Here is a 22564-nt window from a genome sequence, read left to right on the forward strand (position 1 = left end):
TTATACTACTTTCTGCTACTTCTTTATCTATATGTTTTGGGGAAAAAAAACAAAAACAAACTAACCAGTTAAACCAACAGTCTCAGTTTCTTGGGATGTAGTTGATATTTCCTGTGTTTCAGGCAATATCATATTGGTGAAGTAAAATTTCTAGTATGTGCTTTCTATATTTTAATATATATCATAGCTTTTTTTTTTTTCCTCTGATCATTTGAAAATGTATGGGATCAAGTTTTACAATATATGAAATACTTTTTCGGTTTTCCAATAAAATAAATACTGCAGTTTTAATGTTTTTCAAAGAGTTAGTTATAAATGACAAATACAATCAGGTGCATGTTTCACTGTCATCTGTTTACCTGATAACGTAAAACCTGTTTTGGGTAGGAAGACTGGACTGAAGTAAGCCATAGAAATAAAGATTGTGTTTATATGCTTGTTCCTATACATCACATATTTCTACAACTCAGTGAGATATTCTCCTATCAAAGATAGCACAAGGGTCTCTATAAAAATAAGCAAACTCTGAATGATGCTGTATGAAAATTTATACGACTGACAAATCAGTTTCAAATGATATGTCCCTGAATTAACAGTGGGACAAGAGAGAAAGTATCTAAATTAGACAGACAATGAAGCAACTAACCAACTCCAAAGCTAGGATAAAAGTAAGCAGAATTGAAAGCTCTGCAGAAACAAAATTGAAATAGGCAGAAGAAGAAATGGAACCTGACATTATGACTTTCTATGGCCTAGATGTCTGTGACTGGAAATATCAAAAAATATATATAAAGGCTGAGTGAAAAATAAAATGGCTAAGTTTGGAATTGCTGGAAAGCAAATCATTTTAAAATGAAATGGTCAACATGGCTGAGTGTCCCGGTGATTTGCCATTGTCTTTTAAAATCTTCTCCTAGTAGACATATTGAGAGGAAAAGTAACTGAGATAAAAATCACATGTCAAAAAAAAAAAAAAATCACATGTCACTTAAAATTTCAGTTTCAACTTTATGACAAATAGCTTAGCTATCTAACCTTGGATAAATCACTTAACTTTTCTGATCTTAGAGTTCTTTTCACAAGCTTTGATAAACTATTGGGCAAAATGGTGCATCTGTTCTGTTTCTATTTATCATCACTTAAAATAATTAATATTTTAAGGAATCTAGGAAATGCTTTTTCTAGGTTCCATTCTAGCTCCACCATTTAATGCTGCTGCTAAGTTGCTTCAGTTGTGTCTGACTCTGTGCAACCCCATAGATGGCAGCCCACCAGGCTCCTACGTCCCTGGGATTCTCCAGGCAAGAATACTGGAGTGGGTTGCCATTTCCTTCTCCAATGCATGCTAAGTTGCTTCAATCATGTCTGACCCTGTGCGACCCCATGGGCAGCAGCCCACCAGGCTCCTCTGTCCACAGGATTCTCCAGGCAAGAATACTGGAGTGAGTTGCCATTTCTTTCTCCACCATTTACTAAGAGTATCTTAATTTTTCTCTGCCTCTGTGCCTTTATGCATCAACTGTGGTTAATAAAAGTATGTATCTCACATGGTCACTATGAAGAAAAAAATGAAATAATGCACAAAAAGCATTTTACATAAAGTCTATTGGAAAAGCATTCACTATACATCAGTAAAGGTTGGTTTACCAAGAAGTCTAAATAACTTAAGCTTCAAGATCTTTATTTGCTGGGATTCCTTCCAATATCCTATACCTAATTTTTGGTTAAAATGTATTATTTTAAAAGTATACCCCAAACATTCAATAAGCCTCAAAACTAAAAAGTAACAATTATTCCTTTTCATTGCATATTTTAAAATTAACATCTAAAACATCTATTCAGTTAGTTACTTACAAAATAATAGCAATCTAAAGAAGCTTGGTATAGCTAAAAATGTGAATGTGAATGTGTTAGTCGCTCAGTCACGTCCAACTTCTGCGATCCCATGGATTATAACCCACTGGGCTCCTCTGTCCATGGAATTCTCTAGGCAAGCATACTGGGGTGGGTTGCCATTTCTTTCTCCAGGGGATCTTCCCAACTCAGAGATTGAACCCGAATCTCCCACATTGCAGGCAGACTCTTTATTGTCTGAGCCACAAGGGTAGCTAAAAAGTAATCAAATGTATTGTCTAAATTAGAATTAACATATAGTATATAGTTTGTAAAATTGTCATGTATGAAACTGACACTGATTTCAAGAATGTCAAGTCCTTTAAAGGAACTTGAATTGGCAAAGACATCTAGGCAGCGTGGCAACATGAGAGTCCATTTTCTGTTTTCAAAACTAGATTGTGGTTACCAATGGGAAAGTAGAAGACTAGGAAGGAAAGAATCTTGTCTCTTCTGTGGGGGGAAAAAAATAAAGTTCTTCTAATGAGCTACATTTCTGAGGAGAAAGGAACAAATTTATTTCATCCTTGAGATTGAGACTAACAATTCTGTCCATCTCTTACTCCTGAATTACAGGGAGTTTGGTGTGATAAAAGATAAAAGTAAGCTCCTTATGCTCTTAACTTCCTGCTCTTCTCCTGCCTGAAACCTTCCTTGAACGGAATTCAGAAACTTTAATTCTCTGGGGAAATTAAACACGATATTGCTCAGATAAGGAAACCCAGTGGAGCATACAGAGTGAAAGGCAAATCTAGGAGACACCTCAGTAAAGCAGAGTGGCCAGAGTGCAGACTGTCATAGGAAAGGTTCTGATTTCATCCTCCCTACTTCCTAGAGATATGACCATGAAAAGTATTTAACCTTCCTGAGCCTCATGGTTGTTTATTTTTTTTTTTTTAACTTGTCAAAAATTGATGTTTCCTACTCTACGAATCTCAGAGAATTTACCATCAATATCAGCTTTTATTATGAGAGTCTCTACAAATAAAAGATTAAATAGTTACCATAGAATAGTTTAAAGCTTATTTCTTAATGATAGTACTGACAGAATTTTTTAATATGTTATTTAAAAATAAAAATCTTCTACTTTTAGATATTCACTGTAGTATAATTTGAAGTCTAGATATATTTGATAATTTCGTAAAATGAGTTCATTGTACATGTATTGACTAAATTATTTAATTGGTAGTGGCTCTGCCATTAGCTGTGTGATCTTGGGGAAGTTATTTAAGATGCCTCTTCTTTCCAATTCTTTATCTGTAAAAGTAGATTAATTACAGTGGTAGATATGAAGAATAAATTTCTAAATTTTAGAAATCTATGGTAAATGGTAAATACATTATGAAATTTTATGATATTATTATACTCTACTATGATGCCAAGTGTTCTACTTAATATACGAACAAAATTTTACCAATAAAGGAAATTTAAAAATACATACATATCCACAATTTCAATATCCCAGCAAATTGGAAATTTCTAATTTTTCATGTTTTTCCAGTTCTTGACTATAACCTGGGGAATTTTATAGTATGACAATTGCAAGTTTTTAGTTGTTAAATAACATCATTAGATTATAAACATTTTCTGCATTTCCTCCTAATATTCATACCTAGGTTTAAGGGATGTAACATTTCAACCAGTATAATACTATCAAATTATTTCATTAGTGAATCATAGCTTGAAATTCAATTTTTATATGTAATGAGATAACCATAGTGTGAAAGACAAAAAAAAAAAACTCATTAACTGTTAACCATCAATTTTATTTTATTATTGCTATTATTTACAATGTGCTTATTGAAATAATACTATATTTTATCTTTTCTTAATATTATTACCTAAGAATAAAATTATTGTGTCAAATGATGAGAACATTTTTAAGAAGCTTGAAATATATTGCAACACTATTTTCTAGAAGAGTTTTACCCATTCAAATGTCAAAAAAAAAAATACATCTGTGTATGTTTCATATAACTGCAGAATTGGGTTTATCATTGATTTATTATTAATTTTAATATTTGATCAGAAACTCTTTTTTTAATTATATATAAAGGTTTTATTCATTTTGCAATATGTGTGTGAAGTGTACATATAGGAATAGATAGAGCTATATCACTAAATAAACTTTGAGAAGGTGAGAAACAGTCTAAATTGTATATACCATTAGAGGCTGGAAATTTTACAAGAAAGACAGATAGATTATTCAGAGTTGATGTGTATTTTTTTGTCTTTTAATATATTTCAAATTTATAATTTTAATATGAAAAACTATGATTAACATTATAATTATTTTTATTGTTTGAATCTATTTTATTGAAGTATAGTTGGTTTGCAATGTTGTATTTTTTTTCTTCTATACTCTACAGTGATTTAGTTATACATACATATATTAGGTTGACCAAAAGTTTCAGTCAGGTTTTTCCATAATGTGCTATCCACCCTCATCATACACAATAGTTTTAAAACTACCCTGAAAATTTATTGCTCTGCCTCCCTTCCCTTCCCCTAACCCCTGCCAACCATTGATCTTTTACTTTCCCATATATATATGTATATATATATGACTCTACTGTTTCAGTTATTGTTTTTGTCTAACAGTCTTTCATATGTAGTTTCCTCAATAATATTATTATTTTTTAAAACAACTTTATTGCTATAAAAATTATATACCGCCCAATCAAAAAGTGGGAAAAAGACCTAAACATTTCTCCAAAGAAGACATACAGATGGCCAACAAACACATGAAAAGATGCTCAACATCGCTCATTATTAGAGAAATGCAAATCAAAACTATAATGAGATATCACCTCACACCAGTCAGAATGGCTGTCATCAAAAAGTCTACAAACAACAAATGCTGGAGAGGTGTGGAGAAAAGGGAATGCTCTTGCACTGTTGGTGGTATAACAGTGTAATCAATGTAAATTGATATAGTCACCATGGAAAGCAGTATGAAGATTCCTTTAAAAACTAGAAATAAAAGCACCATATGACCCAGCAATCCCACTCTTAGGCTTATACCCTGAGGAAACCAAAGTTGAAAAAGACACATGTATGCCACTGTTCATTGCAGCGCTATTTACAATAGCTAGAACATGGAAGCAACCTAGATGTCCATCGACAAATGAATAGATCAAGAAACTGTGGTATATATACACAATGGAATATTACTCAGTCATAAAAAGGAATTCATTTGAGTCAGTTTTAATGAGGTGGATGGAACTAGAGTCTATTTTACAGAGTGAAGTAAGTCAGAAAGAGAAAGATAAATACCGTATACTAACACATATATACAGAATCTAGAAAAATGATACTGAATAATTTATTTGCAAGGCAGCAATGGAGAATCAGACATAGAGAATAGAATTGTGGACATGGGGAGAGGGGAGGAGAGGGTAAGATGTATGGAGAGAGTAACATGGAAACTTACATTACCATATGTAAATAGATAGCCAACGGAAATTTGCTGTATGTCTCAGGAAGGGCTCTGTATCAACCTAGAGGGGTGGGATGGGGAGGGAGATGGGAAGGAGGTTCAAAAGGGAGGGGATTAATGTATACCTATGGCTGATTCATGTTGAGGTTTGACAGAAAACGACAAAATTCTGTAAAGCAATTATCCTTCAGTTAAAAAATAAATAAACTTTAAAAAGTATATATCATAAAATTCACCCATTTAAATGTGCTATTAAATGATTTTTAGTAAACTTAGCAACAATTTTTAGTAAGTTTAGCATGCACACACAAACAAAATATTCTAAAAGCATTCAATTTTAGAACACTCCATTAACCCAATACTGTTTATAGTTAATCCTACCTTGCCTCCCCACGCTAGGCAGCCACTATCTATGTCTTTAGATTTGTCTTTTCCACACATTTCACATAAATTTAATTGTATACTGTATTTATTTCATGTTTGATTTTTTTTTTGACCTGATATCTCAGATGTTTGCCCTTTGTCCATTAGCAGTATATATGACTATTCCATTTATTTTCATTGCAGAATCAGTTCAGTTCAGTTCAGTTGCTCAGTCATGTCCAACTCTTTGTGACCTCATGAATTGCAGCACGCCAGGCCTCCCTGTCCATCACCAGCTCCCGGAGTCCACCCAAACCCATGTCCACTGAGGTGGTGATGCCATCTAACCATCTCATCCTCTGTCATCCCCTTCTCCTCCTGCCTTCAATCTTTCCCAGCATCACGGTCTTTTCCAATGGGTCAGCTCTTCCCATCAGGTGGCCAACGTATTGGAGTCTCAGCTTCAACATCAGTCCTCCCAATGAACACCCAGGACTGATCTCCTTTAGGATGGACTGGTTTGATATCCTTGAAGTCCAAGGGACTCTCACGAGTCTTCTCCAACACTTTTTTTATAGTTCAATTCTCACATCCATACATGACCACTGGAAAAACCATAGCCTTGACTAGACAGATCTTTGTTGGCAAAGTAATGTCTCTGCTTTTTAATATGCTATCTAGTTTGGTCACAACTTTCCTTCCAAGAAGTAAGCATCTTTTAATTTTATGGCCGCAATCACCAACTGCAGTGATTTTGGAGCCCAGAAAAATAAAGTCAGCCACTGTTTCCCCATCTATTTGCCATGAAGGGATGGGACCAGATGTCATGATCTTAGTTTTCTGAATGTTGAGCTTTAAGCCAACTTTTTCACTCTCCTCTTTCACTTTCATCTGGAGGCTCTTTAGTTCTTCTTCACTTTCTGCCATAAGGGTAGTGTCATCTGCATGTCTGAGGTTATTGATATTTCTCCTGGCAATCTTGATTCCAGCTTGTGCTTCTTCCAGCCCAGCGTTTCTCATGATGTACTCTGCATATAAGTTAAATAAACAGGGTGACAATATACAGCCTTGACGTACTCCTTTTCCTATTTGGAACCGGTCTGTTGTTCCATGTCCAGTTCTAACTGTTGCTTCCTGACCTACATACAGGTTTCTCAAGAGGCAGGTCAGGTGGTCTGGTATTCCCATCTCTTTCAGAATTTTCCACAGTTTATTGTGATCCACGCATTGCTGAATACTATTTCCTTATATAGAAATATGACATCATGTTTATCCAGTCACCATTTGAGTTATTTTTTGTTGTTGTTGTTCTTTTTTGTTTTTGCTATTTTGAAAATGCTTCTATAATTATTTAATTATTTTTACACAAATTTTTACATGGTGAAGTTTAAATTGTATTTTGGTAAAATAAATAAGGACTACAATGCTAAAACAATTTTTTTTTTAATGAGGAATGTATATGATAAGGTATGATTTGTTCAGTTATTTATTAATGGGCTGGATGTCGTCCAGGTGACTATGAAGTTAACTCAAACATTTTTATTAGCTATGCAACTTTATGAGTAAAAAAATGTGTTATTTTCTCAGAATCAAGAAAATGACAAAAAAAAAAATTTCTTTCCCGAGGAGATGTTTATAGAAGTTAAACAAACCTTAAGAAGCAATATTTTTTAAACTTTCCACACTCACCGCGTGAGAGTAGTCACTTGTCACCTGCAGGAAGGCAGCACTCCCTGTGCCACCTGATCCATCAAAACAAGGTGTGAAAGAGAAAAGAGAAAGAGAGAAATACACTTTCTTACTTCTGCTCTCTGAGCAAAAGGGAAGTTGAGGAGACAAATTAAGGTGCTGCGATTTTTAATTATATTGATACATATGTTATGGAACACTATATATGTGAAAATACGTATTTCAGTTACAGTTTAAAATTTTATTCCATTTTTCTTATAACCTTTAGTCTTTTATGTGGAAAGCATCAACATTAAAACTATACTTTAAAGGAATGAAATAGCTTATAGAGCAGAGTATTATTTTTTTCCACTTGGAAAATATTATTACATATTTATGTTGTTGTAGAATAAAAATAAACACATACACAAACAATCTTCATGCTCCTGACATATCACAGTGGACTACTGCAGAAAACATAAAATATTAATGACTTTTTTTTTCAATTTCAGAGGTCATATTTGTTCTGGTAATTTATGAGTTTTTATATTAATTGCTTTCCAGCTAATTTTCATAATAAAAGTGAAAGTGAAGTCGCTCAGTCATTTCTGACTCTGCGACCCCATGGACTATACAGTCCATGGAATTCTCCAGGCCAGAATACTGGAGTGGGTAGCCTTTCCCTTCTCCAAGGGATCTTCCCAACCCAGGGATCAAACCCAGGTCTCCCGCATTGCAGGTGGATGTTTTACCAGCTGAACCACAAGGGAAGCCCAATTTTCATAAAAATCACTCTTAAAAAGGACTTAAAAAAAAAAAAAGACTCAATTACATGGTAAATATTTAAGAACTCTTTGCAGCCATGAAATTAAAAGACTTCCCTGGTGGCTCAGATGGTAAAGCGTCTGCCTACAACGCGGGAAACCTGGGTTCGATCCTGGGGTTGGAAAGATCCTCTGGAGAAGGAAATGGCAACCCACTCCGGTACTCTTGCCTGGAAAATCCCATGGACAGAAGAGCGTGGTAGCTTACAGTCCATGGGGTCACAAAGAGTCGGACACGACTGAGCGACTTCACTTTCTCTCTTTTTCTTTGCAAATACAGTTCATGACCTTAAGTGTCATTCACTTTTGTAGCTGTAAAGCATGACATCTAAAACCTAAATAGTTGTGAAGATAGAATGCTCACTTACTGCTCCGTACAGTTGTTTGGGCTTCCCAGGTGGTGTTAGAGTTGAAGAAACTGCCTACTAATACAGGAGACATAAGAGACGTGAGTTCCATACCTGGGTCTGGAAGATCTCCTGGAGAAGGGCATGTCAACCCACTCCAGTATTCTTTCCTGGAAAATTCCATGGACAGAGAAGCCTGGAGGGCTACAGTCCATAGGGTTGCAAAGAGTCAAACATGACTGAAGAGGCTTAGCATGCATGCATATAGTTGTTTGCCCTCCATTTTACCTAGTTGGTCTTCCCTGGTGGCTCAGCCAGTAAAGAACCCTCCTGCAATGCAGGAAGATCCCCTAGAAGAGGGCATGGCAACCCACTCTAGTATTCTTGCCTGGAGAAACTCCATGGACAGAGGAGCCTGGCTGGCTATGGTCCATGGGGTCGCAAAGAGTCAGACATGACTGAGCAACTAAGCACTTAGCTAAGAATTTAAAAGAATGCCTTTAGGTAGATACTCCCTCCTATGCACAACTTCTACACTTCTCTAGAAATACTTGTGAACATAGTTTAAGAGTCTGGATTGAGTATGTTTTAATGTGTGGAAGTATAACCTCCAAATATCAGTGGCTTAAAATAACAAATGTTTCTTCCTGCTCTTTCTAGATGGCTTAGAATTCAGCTCTAGGCCGTCATGGATCCTGGAAAAAATGTTCTGTAGTATTGATTTCTGCTTTAGGTGCCCATATAGAACTTGGAGTGAGAACTGGAAATGTCCTCACTTCCAGTCACACTTCATGGTCATAACTTTGGTGGCCACATCCATATCAAAAGGTTGAGGAATTTCAATCCTTCCTGTACATAGAAGTAAAGGGAAACTGAATAATAATGAATATCAGTACTTTTTTTATCTTAGTTGACAAATTTTACCTTTCTTATTTTCTACAATTGGATTTGTGTGATATTATTAAAAGAAAAAAAAACAGTAAAAAGGAAGAAACTGATGATGTCATGCTTGTCAAAATTGTTTCCAGTAGTAAACAAAATTTAACAGTGCTGCCATTTGTAGCCACCTCATTTGCTAATTTCTCAGTCTCTCAACTTGGTCTTTAGTAGTTACTACAGGGAGACTGAAATTTATTAGCAGGTATGATGATCAAAGCACAAGGTGTATGTCAGCTATTTCTAATCATCCTTTACAATTAGAATGGGTTTTGAAACAAACACAACATATGTCCTGAAAACCACTCGTTAAAAAGCATGAGGTATGGACTCTGAGGGAGAAGGTGAGGGTGGGACATTCTGGGAGAAGAGCATTGAAACATGTACATTACCATATGTGAAACAGAACACCATTTCAGGTTCGATGCATGAGACAAATGCTCAGGGCTGAGGCAATGGGATGACCCAGAGGGATGGGATGGGGAGGGAGGTGGGAGGCGGGTCCAGGAAGGGGAACACATGTAAACCCATGGCTGATTCATGTCAATGTATGGCAAAAACTATTACAATATTGTAAAGTAATTAGCCCACAACTAAAATAAATAAATTTATTAAAAAAAAAAAAACATGAGGTATTCATTTAGTCCTTTCTTCAGTCTTTCAATAATAGATTAATGAGTATCTATTGTAACTATATCGTACGATGTTAATAAAACAAAGATATGAAGAAGTCAGAGATTATCACTAATGGACTACATAAGTGAGGGAAATGTTGTAATTATTTAAATAATAGTACAATATTGAATGTAGGGTAATGGAGGCCAGAAGAGATATTCCTGAAGAAATATTTGATGATATCTAGTGTATTATGAGAAATTAACTGGAGAAAGAAGGTGGGAGAGAGATTTTCTTTGACACTTAGAAGGATAGACTATACATTTAATAAAAATGGAAAAAGCCATTGTGGATGGAAGATAGAGAGCAAAAGGGATTATGGAGCTTAAGTTCAGCTGAAAATGACTACAGTGAAATAGTGATTGGATTCCCAAGGACTTGGTAATAATTGAACTGAGGGCTAAAAGCCAAGAATCACTTGGAAAGTGAATTGGTCTTAGATTCAAATAGACTTTGTTCTATAATCTTCCATCTCTTTTACTCTGGAAAAATGTGCTCCTAGAGCCCCAGTTTTCTCATTGACATGATGCTGATGATAACATTTACTTTATATGACTACTGTTAACATGACAGAGAATGTCTTATGTGTCCAACCCATTGCAGATTACTTTAATTTGAGATATCCAAAATACAAACATCAAAGTGGGATGTGACTTACAAAAAATGTATAGAGGGCAACACTGGTGAAAGATAAAGAGGAGTGAGATAATAGAAAGAGGCTGCAAACTGTGATAACGTCTAACACATATGCAGGAGAGAGAGAGAAGAAAAAAAAGGAATTGAGTAGAAAGAATCTCAGATTACAGTGCATTTCTAGGAAACATTCAGCCAGGTTGATGGTGGTCCTGGAGTCAAAGTGTTCCTATGAGGAGTCCATAACTTGAAGGAATAGACTTGTATTTGCATTTCCACAGTACTCAGTCAGTATGTGGGAGAAGACTATGAGAGCTGTGGTCTTAGCACAAACATGATGGTGAATCCAGAGAGGCAGGAGCTTGGACATCAGTCAAGCATGCTATTGACAAGAGGTCTGATTTACATATTTTTCATGGCTGCCACTACTCACTCCTTGCATCATGTAGATCATACGTACTCCACAAGTTTAGGGAATTGCTTCTACATGTTTCCCATGAACTTCTCTTTCTGAAGGAGAAGCCTTGAAGAAGATCTGTAGTAAAAAACACTCCCCTCTGCTAAAGTTGGCTGCAAAGTTCCAAAGTGAATGTGAAAAAAACCTCAGCTATCTCCTTCGTAGATCTTGGTGGCTTACATGGTACTGTGACTCATTACTGAAGTGTCTGAGCTGTCGAAAATGTCTTTTTTTGGGAATTCCTTGAAAGTCCAGGGATTAGGACTCTACACTCTCACTGCCAAGGGCCTAAGTCTGGTCCCTGAGGGGTCAGAAAACTAAGACCCCAGAAGCGCTGGGATGTGTCCAAAACAAACAAACAACAATAACAACAACAAAAAAAAGAGTTTGATTCCTGAAAACAAAATAAAGCAAATCTAATGGGAATTACCTCAAAATTATCTCCTCAAAAAATGTATTTTTTTAGCTAGTATTTCTGAACATGTCCTTTCACAGTTCCAGTGGGGTAAAGGAATATGAGGAGGAACCCACGGGAAACATATGGATTGCATATTAATTTTTTCTTGTTTCCATTGTGTAAAATCATTCACACTTTCTCATTGTGATCAAGGTCCATTACTTTTGTTGTGATGATTAACTCTTCTTACTTGCTGGTCCCTGAACACACGTACTCTAAAGTTCTTAGGCTATAGCCATAGAGGGTAGTTCACTGGAGCACTTGATGTGTGCCCTGGCAAGAGTACATTTTTCTGGGGACCAGGACTTTCAACCCTGTAAATTGTGAGTGCAAGAAGTACACACTTTTCAGTAGGTCATTTTGAGTGATGGTAAATGGAGTCACCTCTGGTTCCACTCATTGGTTGGTGGACCCACATATTTGTCTTGTGGATATCACCATAGGATGGTCTTTAAGTTGATACATCACACTGCATATTGAAAAATATCATCCCATTCTTTCAGAAAGTTGTCTCTGAGTTGGCACTTTAGCTGTATAAGTCCAGTTTTCTAAAAAGTCAACCTTTTTTGGATGATACAATACTTTATTCTACTGGTAGACCCCAGGACCCCATGGTCATGGATGCACTCACCTTTCTCAAGATGAAGCATTATCTGACCAGATGCTATGTTCTGTGCATTACATCTTTGTGGATCAGACATCTCATAATACCTCAAATAGTGCTGCTGGTTAAGGATCTGTAGGCAAGAAAGAGAAAGGCATTCAATATATGAAATGTCATCCATCCTCGGTATATGAACTATTGGCCCTTCAGATATAGAATGTGTGCTATAATAGCTTTATTTTATGCCACCATGACCACTTTGCCCATGTGCTCATTGTGCCAGTCCAAACCAAAAAATAGTGATGGCTCACTACTATTTATTGGTCAAGTCGTTTGCTGACTTTGTTACTCGATGCCTCTTGTTTTCGGAGTGATTCTTGGTAGCCATTAATGTATGGTAAAATGCTTACTCTTTGTGCCCAATCCTAATATCCATCCACATGGTTCAGTCCCAGATATCTTTATTGTCAATATTACATGCTTTTTACCTTCAGGCCCTGATCTGATGACCATGCCACTGACCATTACCCAAGAATATATATCTATATCTTCATTTATATCTATATCATCTGTGGGCTTCCCTGGTGGCTCAGCTGGTAAAGAATCCACCTGCAGTGTGGGAGACCTGGATTTGATCCCTGGGTTGGGAAGATCCCCTGGAGAATGCAATGGCTACCCACTCCAGTATTCTGGCAGGGAGAATTCCATGAACTGTATAGTCCATGGGGTCACAAAGAGTCAGACACAACTGAGAGACTTTCACTTTTCACTTTCATATCATCTGTTTACCTATCATGTCCCCATATTGGACTACTTGCTGTTCTACATAAAGTAAATGAACAATGCAATGCTTGCAGCTCCACCTATTGGGAAAGTTGACATTCTCCATTATCTTTCAAGGTTACTTTTTTTTTTTACACCCACATAGCAAGCTAAACTATCTGTAAATCAATTTTGTTCATTCCCCTCTCCTTTGGCTGTTTATAGTGGGTGTATGTTACTCATTATAGTAGTCTATACTTACTCTTCAGATCCTTTCACTTCTACAGAGACTAAAGGGCAAAATAGATGTAGGTATGATAAGAATTAGTAACTGTGTGTCATTGACATCTTGAATCATGGTGTTAAGCTCCATCATATCTCTTTCTCCTTCCAGAATACTTCACTGTTTTGGATTTGCTATCTCAGTCAATATGTGACAGAGTACAGGTTCAGAGATTTCTCTGTGGTCTTTCCTTCTATGATAGCTTTTACCCCATAGGCCAATAACAAAATGTGGAGGTTACTACATTGCCAAGGGTATCAATTTCAATTATTCACTAAAGACTGGAAGAATATCCATTATATGGGTCCCTGAATGCATTGGGCCTAAAACTATGCTTTGTATGTCATGCCAAGGTACCTGCCAATTGTGCATCTAATAATAAAATGTAAAAAAAAAATTAAGAAATTTTATTAAATGAGTTGTTTGTGTCTTAGTCACTCAGTTGTGTCCGACTCTTTGTGACCTCATGGCCTGTAGCCCACCAGCCTCTTCTGTCCAATGCATTTCCCAGGCAAGAATATTGGAATGGATTGCCATTCCCTTCTCCAGGAGATCTTCCCAACCCAGGGATAGAACCTGGGTCTCCTGCATTGCAGGCAGATTCTTTACCATCTGAACCACCAGGGGTAACCCTAGTGGTAAAGAATCTGCCTGCCAATGCAGGAGATGTAAAAGATTCAGGTTCAGTTCCTGGTTGGGGAAGATCCCCTGGAGAAGGAAATGGCAACCCACTCCATTATTCTTGCTTGGAAAATCCCATGAACAGAGGAGATTGGTGGGCTATGGTCCATGGGGTCACAGAGTCAGACACAACTGAAGTGACTTAGCAACTAACAAATTATAGGCTCTCAAAACCTACTGGCTTTTTTCCTCTTTGAGCAGAAATTTAGCTAATATGCCATTTCAATAGGAAGATAATTTGATGTTGTGGGTCTTCAGGTATTATACTCTTTGTCCCTTAGTGTCTGACTATTCTCACTTTCCCACTGTAAAGTCACCTGGTTAAATGACCATAGGTCCCTCTGGGGGTGACAGAGGGATTATTATAGTATTTACTTGCAGTTGTGTTGCAGGGACTTTTCTTCTAAGGACCCAGATACTTCTTCAATCAGAGTTTTTGACATAAAAATTGGGTCTGGTCTAGGTACTGAAAAGGGATCATGTCTTTTCATTGACAGAACTGCCTTCATCCTCCTGATATTTTATTCTTACATTTTTCTGGTTATAGATGTTAAGCACCACAGTTGTTGACTGCCTATCTCTTTTGTCCCCACTGACATCATGCTCTATTTTCCAGTTTCATAACTTACCATGTGTCAACCTTCCTTGAATATACCTCTACCAGGCTGATATTTAAGCTAACACAGACTTTTGGCTTTTGACAACTTAGAACTCTCAATTTTGCCACCTGGTTTCTTTTGTTTTACAGCTATATTCATCTTCATCCATATAATCATCGTTCTCTGCTACTCTCATAACCTCAGGATTAGCTTGCATAGTCACCGTTGACCTTCTTAATGATGACAGTATTCCATTAATAAGTGGATTCTTGTAGGCCTGATGAACAGATTGTCTTCTGGGATCGCCTGTGAAAGATTATCTTCTGTGAGTCTGGCTTCACATGATAATCTATTAATATCTCACATTTCTATTACTTTCAGTCCTCTATTTATTTCTCTATACCACTTGCCATGACAACTCAGGGGCTTATACTCCATTCAATGTTGATCATCTCTTTCTCCACTTCCCATCTTTGCATGAAATGTTCCCTTGGTATCTCTAATTTTCTTGAAATGATCTCTTGTCTTCCCCATTCTATTGTTTCCCTCTATTTCTTTGCATTGATCACTGAGGAAGGCTTTCTTATCTCTCCTTACTATTCTTTGGAACTCTGCATTCAAATGGGTATATCTTTCCTTTTCTCCTTTGCTTTTCGCTTCCCGTCTTTTCACAGCTATTTGTACAGCCTCCTCAGACAGCCATTTTGCTTTTTTGCATTTCTTTTTCTTGGGGATGGTCTTGATTCCTGTCTCCTGTACAATGTCATGAACCTCCATCCATAGTTCATCAGGTATTCTGTCTATCAGATCTAGACCTTTAAATCTATTTCTTACTTCTACTGTATAGTCATAAGGGATTTGATTTAGGTCACACCTGAATGGTCTAGTTCTGCCTTGAGAACCCCATGAACAGTATGAAAAGGCAAAAAGATAGGACACTGAAAGATGAACTCCTAAACACCTGGAATAACAGGCAAATTTGGCCTTGGAGTACAGAATGAAGCAGGACAAAGGCTAATAGAGTTTTGCCAAGAGAACGCACTGGTCATAGCAAACATCCTCTTCCAACAACACAAGTGAAAACTCTACACATGGACATCACCAGATGGTCAACATCGAAATCAGATTGATTATATTCTTTGCAGCCAAAGATGGAGAAGCTCTATACAGTCAGCAAAAACAAGACTGGGAGCTGACTGTGGATCAGGTCATGAACTCCTTATTGCCAAATTCAGACTGAAATTGAAGAAAGTGGAGAAAACCACTAGACCATTCAGGTATGACCTAAATCAAATCCCTTATGACTATAACTGTAAAGATGTTGAGAAATAACAGGGAAAAGTAGGATGTTTGAAGATAAATAGTCTCAGAATTTGCAGCACACATTCAAGAAAGTTTGTCAAGATGAGCTAGGAGTCCTAGAGCCAAAGTCACTCATCAGAGAAGTCCTGCAATACAAAGCCATGTTTTGTTTGGTTTTTTTTTTAATTAGTTGCACTGGATCTTCATGGCTGTTTGTTGGCTTTCTCCAGTTGCTGTGAGCGACATCTACTCTCTAGTTGCAGTGTGTGGGCTTCTCTTTGCAGTGGCTTCTCTTGTTGCAGAGCATGGGCTCTAGAGCACATGGGCTCAGTAGTTGTGGCATGTGGTGTGCTGGCTTAGTTGTACTGTGCTAACTTAGTTGTGCCAAGGCAGGTGGAATCTTCCTAGACCAGGGATCATGTTCTCTGCCTTGGCAAGCAGATTCTGAAACACTGGACCACTAGGGGAATCTTCAAAGCACTGGTCTTCATTTACACCCTCCGAGTGTTCACGCGTTGGCTGCAAGTAGTGCATACAGGCATTGCCTGGCAGTGAGTGTGGTGGAAATCTAGAGGGACAGCAGATGGATTCCTCAGCTAAGTGGGGCATTTTCAAGTCTGCCTCAGAGGCTTTCAACGCATAATTGATAATAAGTTCTTAAAATTAAGCATTCTCAGGTGCAGCAATTTACCAGGTCCTTAACAAGATTAGCATATTGAGTCATGGCTATATAGTAATTTAAGTAAGCCTCAGTGGTAAAGTGGAGTTTGGCTTTTGACATATGTTTAATCAGTTCAATTGTTTCAAATATTTTGATCAAGAGCCTATTCTTGACTATACACAAAATAGTAAGAAAACATTTATTTTTATAAATGTCCTACTGCTGAGTAGAAAATCACACAGGTCCTTTAGCAAAACAGTTGAATCAGCAACTGGGCACATACCTGACTGAGGTCAAATATCAAATAGTTCTTAGTGATACTTATTTAAATGAATAAAATAAACATTATTCAATGAGTCAGAAATTAATTTGAAAACCCATTTTTTTTCTTAGAAATATCTCATATGCTATAGTTAAAATACATATTTCCATTAAAATAAATATAAATTTCTGGAGTTAATGGATCATATTTCTTTTGTTTTATAATCCATAGTGATAGTGGATAATCATTAATATTAATCATCACTAATATGGCCCAGCTTTGAGGATAATTGTATAATAGAGACCAATGGGTTTCTTCCTAAGTGACTTGTGTGAACATTTTGGTTGGCTAATAAATGGACGTAGATGATAATCATCCTGTGATCACTCAGAGGCTGCCCCTTTCTGGTTTAATTAAGGTATAATCACAACCATCATCATAAGTCACATATTCAGCACCATTACATATAGTTTATATACTATAAAAGCTTCTAATCTAATCACTTCCTTTCCTCTCTGACACATCTCTTACAATTTTCCATAGTATAGCCATATTTTTTTAATTAGAATCTTATACTTAATCTCTTCTTGAACATATTGATATTTATAGTTTTGTGTGATGAAGACTAAAGTTCTTGACATTATCTTCAAGACCTGATGCTGAGTGCTTCTGCCTGTTTCTCTAAGTACATCTCACTCCTCTTTGTCTCTCCTTCCCTTTACATCATTCACACTGGTCTTCTTTCTGTGCCTATAAAATGTGCCATGCACTGTTCTGTTAACGTTTTCCACCTTCTCTGGTACCTTCATATAGTGCAGGAAGCATACTCATTTTGTGGAATCAATTTGTCTCTGGTCATTGCTGTCCTACAAAGAATTAGGTTAGTCACTTTATCTCAACCTTTCCGTGAATAATACATTTAGGCTATAGTGAATCAAAAAGACTGAATCTTTTATTTTGATTATTCAGAAGCAATTATAAAGTAGAAAGAAAATTAAGCGTGGCAGGGGAAACTGTGGTTTTAATCTCTGCCTCTCCCTCTTCATAACTGTGTGACTGAATTCTTTGTTTTTTCAACTGCACATTTGTTGAAAACAAAAGTTTATTTTTTGGAGTTCCAAAGTCACTGCAGATGGTGACTGCAGCCATGAAATTAAAAGACACTTGCTCCTTGGAAGAAAAGCTATGACCAACCTAGACAGCATATTAAAAAGTAGAGATGTTACTTTGCCAACAAAGGTCCACCTAGTCAAAACTATGGTTTTTCCAGTAGTCATGTATGAATGTGAGAGTTGGACTATAGAGAAAGCTGAGCACCGAAGAATTGATGCTTTTGAACTGTGGTGTTGGAGAAGACTCGTGAGAGTCCCTTGGACTGCAAGGAAATCCAACCAGTCCATCCTAAAGGAAATCAGTCCTGAATATTCATTGGAAGGACTGATGTTGAAGCTGAAACTCCAATACTTTGGCCACCTGATGCCAAGAACTGACTCACTGGAAAAGACCCTGATGCTGGGAACGATTCAAGGTGAAAGGAGAAGGGGACAACAGAGGATGAGATGGTTGGATGGCATGACTGATGTGATGGACATGAGTTTGAGCAAGCTCCAGGAGTTGGTGATGGACTGGGAAGCCTGACGTGCTGCAGTCCATGGGGTCATAAGGAGTTGGACACGACTGGGCAACTGAACTGAAAAGTTTACAGAGCTGTAAAGATTAAATAGCATGCTTTATTTTAACATAATTTGTGAATTATTAATAAAGTTCAAAAAACTCTTGGTATCCTATTATCCAGCATAGGACTGGCAAATGGTAAGCACATACTGAAATGATCTGAATGTTCCATTTAAGTGCACTCAAGTATAAAAATGATCTTCCTGATTAAAATGACAAGAAATTTCACTTTGTTACATTTAGGGCCTTCTTTAACCTATATATCAGATGTCTACATGTACTATAGTTTCACTGCACACATATTTAAAATACAATTCTTTAATTATATTCCATTCTAATATTTAAGAATTTTGTTTTATTATAATGTATATAAAACATAGGTATAATGAAGAGAATCTTAATTTTCCTATGACAAACATTCAGTATTTTGTTCTATTTCCTTCTGGTTATTTTCCTTTAATGCATATGAGTATATACAGTATTCATATATTATTATGGAATTATTCTGTGTATTTTGATCCATTATCTTTAAAAAAGGATGAACTATCCTTTTGTATGAACCATATTGTTTCACCACCTTCTGAAGAAACTCAAATGCATTTCTTCTATGTCCTCTGAAACTTTGAGGATATTTTGGTTTTTCAAATAATATCAGCTAGGGTATAAGGTATTTATCAGAGTATCATCCTCTCTAGCTGCTGCTATTGCCTGAAATGTGTGCCTTTCCTAAAGTGGTCTGTTAGAGAAAAGATTAAATCATCAATAGTCTAATATGATTTCCTGATAATCTTACTTCCCCCTTGATGATGACATACTGAATTTCCTGGAATTGCTCTACATGACAAAGATTGAACATTTTGAACTTGTATTGTGAAAAATGCAGCTCTCGTGTTCTATTCAAAAGTTCTTCAATTCAGTTATCAGAGTGTGTTCAGCTCAGAGGATCAGAAATTTCATTTCCTTAGGGGATAACTTCCCCTAAAGAATGAGTCTCCCCAGGAGACTCAGATGACCTGCTCTTTGAGGACTACCTAGCCAATTGGTTCCTGACATCGTTTTGAAAATACCTTACTTTTTGCACCAAATCATGTTAAATTCACTTGAGGGGAGCTAAGTCTTCTCACTTACTTCTGTACATCCTAAAGAAAGGTTCCTGTTCAGTTGCTAAGTGTTCTCCTACTCTGCAACCCCATGGACTATAGCCCGCCAGGCTCCTCTGTCTGTGGTATTTCCCAGACAAGAATACTGGAGTAGGATGCTATTTCCTTTTCCAGGAGGGTCTTGCTGACCCAGGGATTGAACCCACATCTCCTGCAATGGTAGGTAGATTCTTTACCAGTGAGCCACCAGGGACACCCATAAAGAAAGTGAAAGTGATAGTTATTCAGTCTTGTCCAACTCTTTGTGACCCATGGACCATAGTCTGTCAGGCTCCTCTGTCCATGGAATTTTTCAGGCAAGAATACTGGAGTGGGTTGCCATTCCCTTCTCCAGGGGATCTTCTGGACCCAGGGATCAAACCCATGTTTCCTGCATTGCAGGCAAATCCTTTACCGGGAGGCCCCGGGTGGCTCAGACAGTAAAGAAAGTTATGTCAATAGAAAAACAGGTTGTAAATCACGGGTCCTAAAAATTGGTATTCTAGACATGCCTTTTTCATACAAAATATAAAACCATTTTAAGGCTAAGCTAAAACATGCTGGTATCTAGAATGACTTGGGCCACCTTCTGGTTTCATTTATGTACATCTTGAATTCATCAGGATAATAGATACATAAGTAAAAACAGAATTTGGCCCAGTGATTTTAAAGCCTGTGATCTCTTATCAAGAAGCAGAGTTAATTAACTCTTCTTCCCATCATCATACAGGCATCATTTTTGAAAAGATGTTTGCATTCCTCAAAGATGTCCAAAGGAAGGGCCAGTTTATACACTGCTAGCTCTCATTCCACACTGACAGCCACTGACCTCATCTAGGTTTTAGGTTAAATGCAGTGGATAGCTTTATCTGCTAGTATCATGAGTGATTGCTCTAGGAATAATAAAAACAAAGCCAGGATTCTGTGAATGCTGTCTGCAGCTCACAGTGGGTAGTCAACCGACTGATATGAACATTGCCTTTCTCACATGTAGCAACACTTAGTAGGTGAGCAAATACGAAAGCAGAGATTTTATTTTCCCACTGTATGAGACCTACATTTGTAGCATTGATGTTTGGTGTAGCCAAACCTTTTGAAAAAGGTGATGCCATCAAAAAGCTATGAACTGACTGGAAAAAATTAAACTTCAGGAAACAATGTGGTCCTGTCTTTCCTGCTTTAAACTTTTGAGAACCAATAACTTGTAAAGTTAGGTTGTTGGTTAGAGCCAAGTGATAGCAATTTAAATATCCTAATTCCTAAAGCAATATTTACTAGGTTTTCTAACGGAACCTCTAAACATCATATGGTTCTTGGCAAAACTACTGGGTGCAGTGGTCATAAAATATTTCCAGGAACCGTAATGACTGTATAAAATATCAATTCAAATCTGCAACAAGGAAATAGTTTAGACTTTGGTCTTTTGTGGGTTTTCTGTATATAAATTAAAAGCCATTATTTAATTTTGCTCCTTGAAACAACATTTAAAACACAGCTGTGAAATACAAAGTGCTTACCTTAGGAAACTTCTCTCTCTGTGCATCTGAAATCCAAATTAGATCCACTTCATTGATCAAAAATATTGCTTCTAGTGATTTGCCAAAAACTGTGTTCTGAAATTTAAATTAGGTTAAGTATTTTGTAGCAGACTGCCATAATAATTTTCCAAAGCAATAAAATCAGTTATCAGAATTAATGATACATAAAATTCATTTTATGATTTTACTTACATTACCTTGCATCTCTCTTTTTTTCTATTTTCAGACAAACTCCTGTAACTCTTTAATGTGCATCTATACTACCCAACAACCCTGGCTGTGGCAGAGAGGACAATACAATTCAATACAATTTTTTTATATGTTCTGGTTTATGTTCAGAAGTTGTGTGATGTATGTATAGAAAATAGACTGGGTAGCCTGCTCTCTCTGTGAATGAGACCCCTTTAAAGTGGCAGTTACCCTTTAAGTGGGCTTCCCTGGGGCTGTCAGTGGTGGAGTATCTGGCATTACCTGCTGAGGGAATGGAGAAGCTGCTACTTGAAAAACCAAGGCATGGGCACCTGCGGCTTATTGATTCTCTTCATACCACTGCTGAGGACATGGGTCTTCCTTGTCTCCTTGTTAGATTGTGATGAAAAGTAAAATCTTTCTTACTTAAACTATTTAGTCCACCATTCATTCTGTCACTTAACCAAACAGTCCCTAATTAAACAGGTACAGAGAACATGCTGTGTGTAGGCACAGTGCCATGGATTAAAATTATAGAAACAGAATTGGTCTCTTCATGAAGCATGTCTTAACAAAGAGAAAGACATGTAATTCACAAGGCAGGATTTGAGTTCTACAATAGTATAAACTAACAAGTCCACTTAAAATGTTTACTGAGGATGTTCTCCAAGACTCATGAAAGGGTAGGATTTAGTTGCATGGTGGCTTTGTCATAGTCATTCCTGTGAATGTATAACAGAAAAAAATTACAGTTGATAATTGTTCAAAAATACCTTAACACATTCAACTTACTAAAGATACAAACTAGGTTAAGTGACCTGTAGCTCTAGGATGAATAAGCCAAAGTTGAATGGTTCTATGAAGACCTACAAGACCTTCTGCGGCTAAAACCCAAAAAAAGATGTCCTTTGCCTTATAGGGGACTGGAATGTAAAAGTAGGAATTCAAGAAACACCTGGAGTAAGAGGCTAATTTGGCCTGGGAGTACAAAATGAAGCAGGACAAAGGCTAACAGAGTGTTGCAAAGAGAACGCACTGATCATAGCAAACCCCTCTTCCAACAATGTAAGAGAAGACTCTACACATGGACATCACCAGATGGTCAATACTGAAAATCAGAGTGATTGTATTCTTTGCAGCCAAAGATGGAGAAGCTCTATACAGTCAGCAAAAACAAG

General features: G+C 36.9%; 1 long non-coding RNA gene across 1 annotated transcript in view; it reads right to left on the bottom strand.

Moving 5' to 3' along the window:
* The window catches only part of LOC145544834 (uncharacterized), a 246478-nt gene that overhangs the window by 64282 nt on the left and 159632 nt on the right, over positions 1-22564 (bottom strand). The window contains exons 7-8 of the long non-coding RNA XR_014081659.1: positions 21177-21272; positions 12324-12429 (exon numbers count right to left, since the gene is read on the bottom strand). This is a non-coding gene — a long non-coding RNA (uncharacterized LOC145544834). The remainder of the gene's footprint in view (positions 1-12323; positions 12430-21176; positions 21273-22564) is intronic.

Source organism: Giraffa tippelskirchi, chromosome 1, assembly GCF_054371585.1.
Source record: "Giraffa tippelskirchi isolate mGirTip1 chromosome 1, T2T-mGirTip1v1.2.pri, whole genome shotgun sequence".
In the NCBI taxonomy this organism is placed as follows: Eukaryota; Metazoa; Chordata; class Mammalia; order Artiodactyla; family Giraffidae; genus Giraffa; species Giraffa tippelskirchi.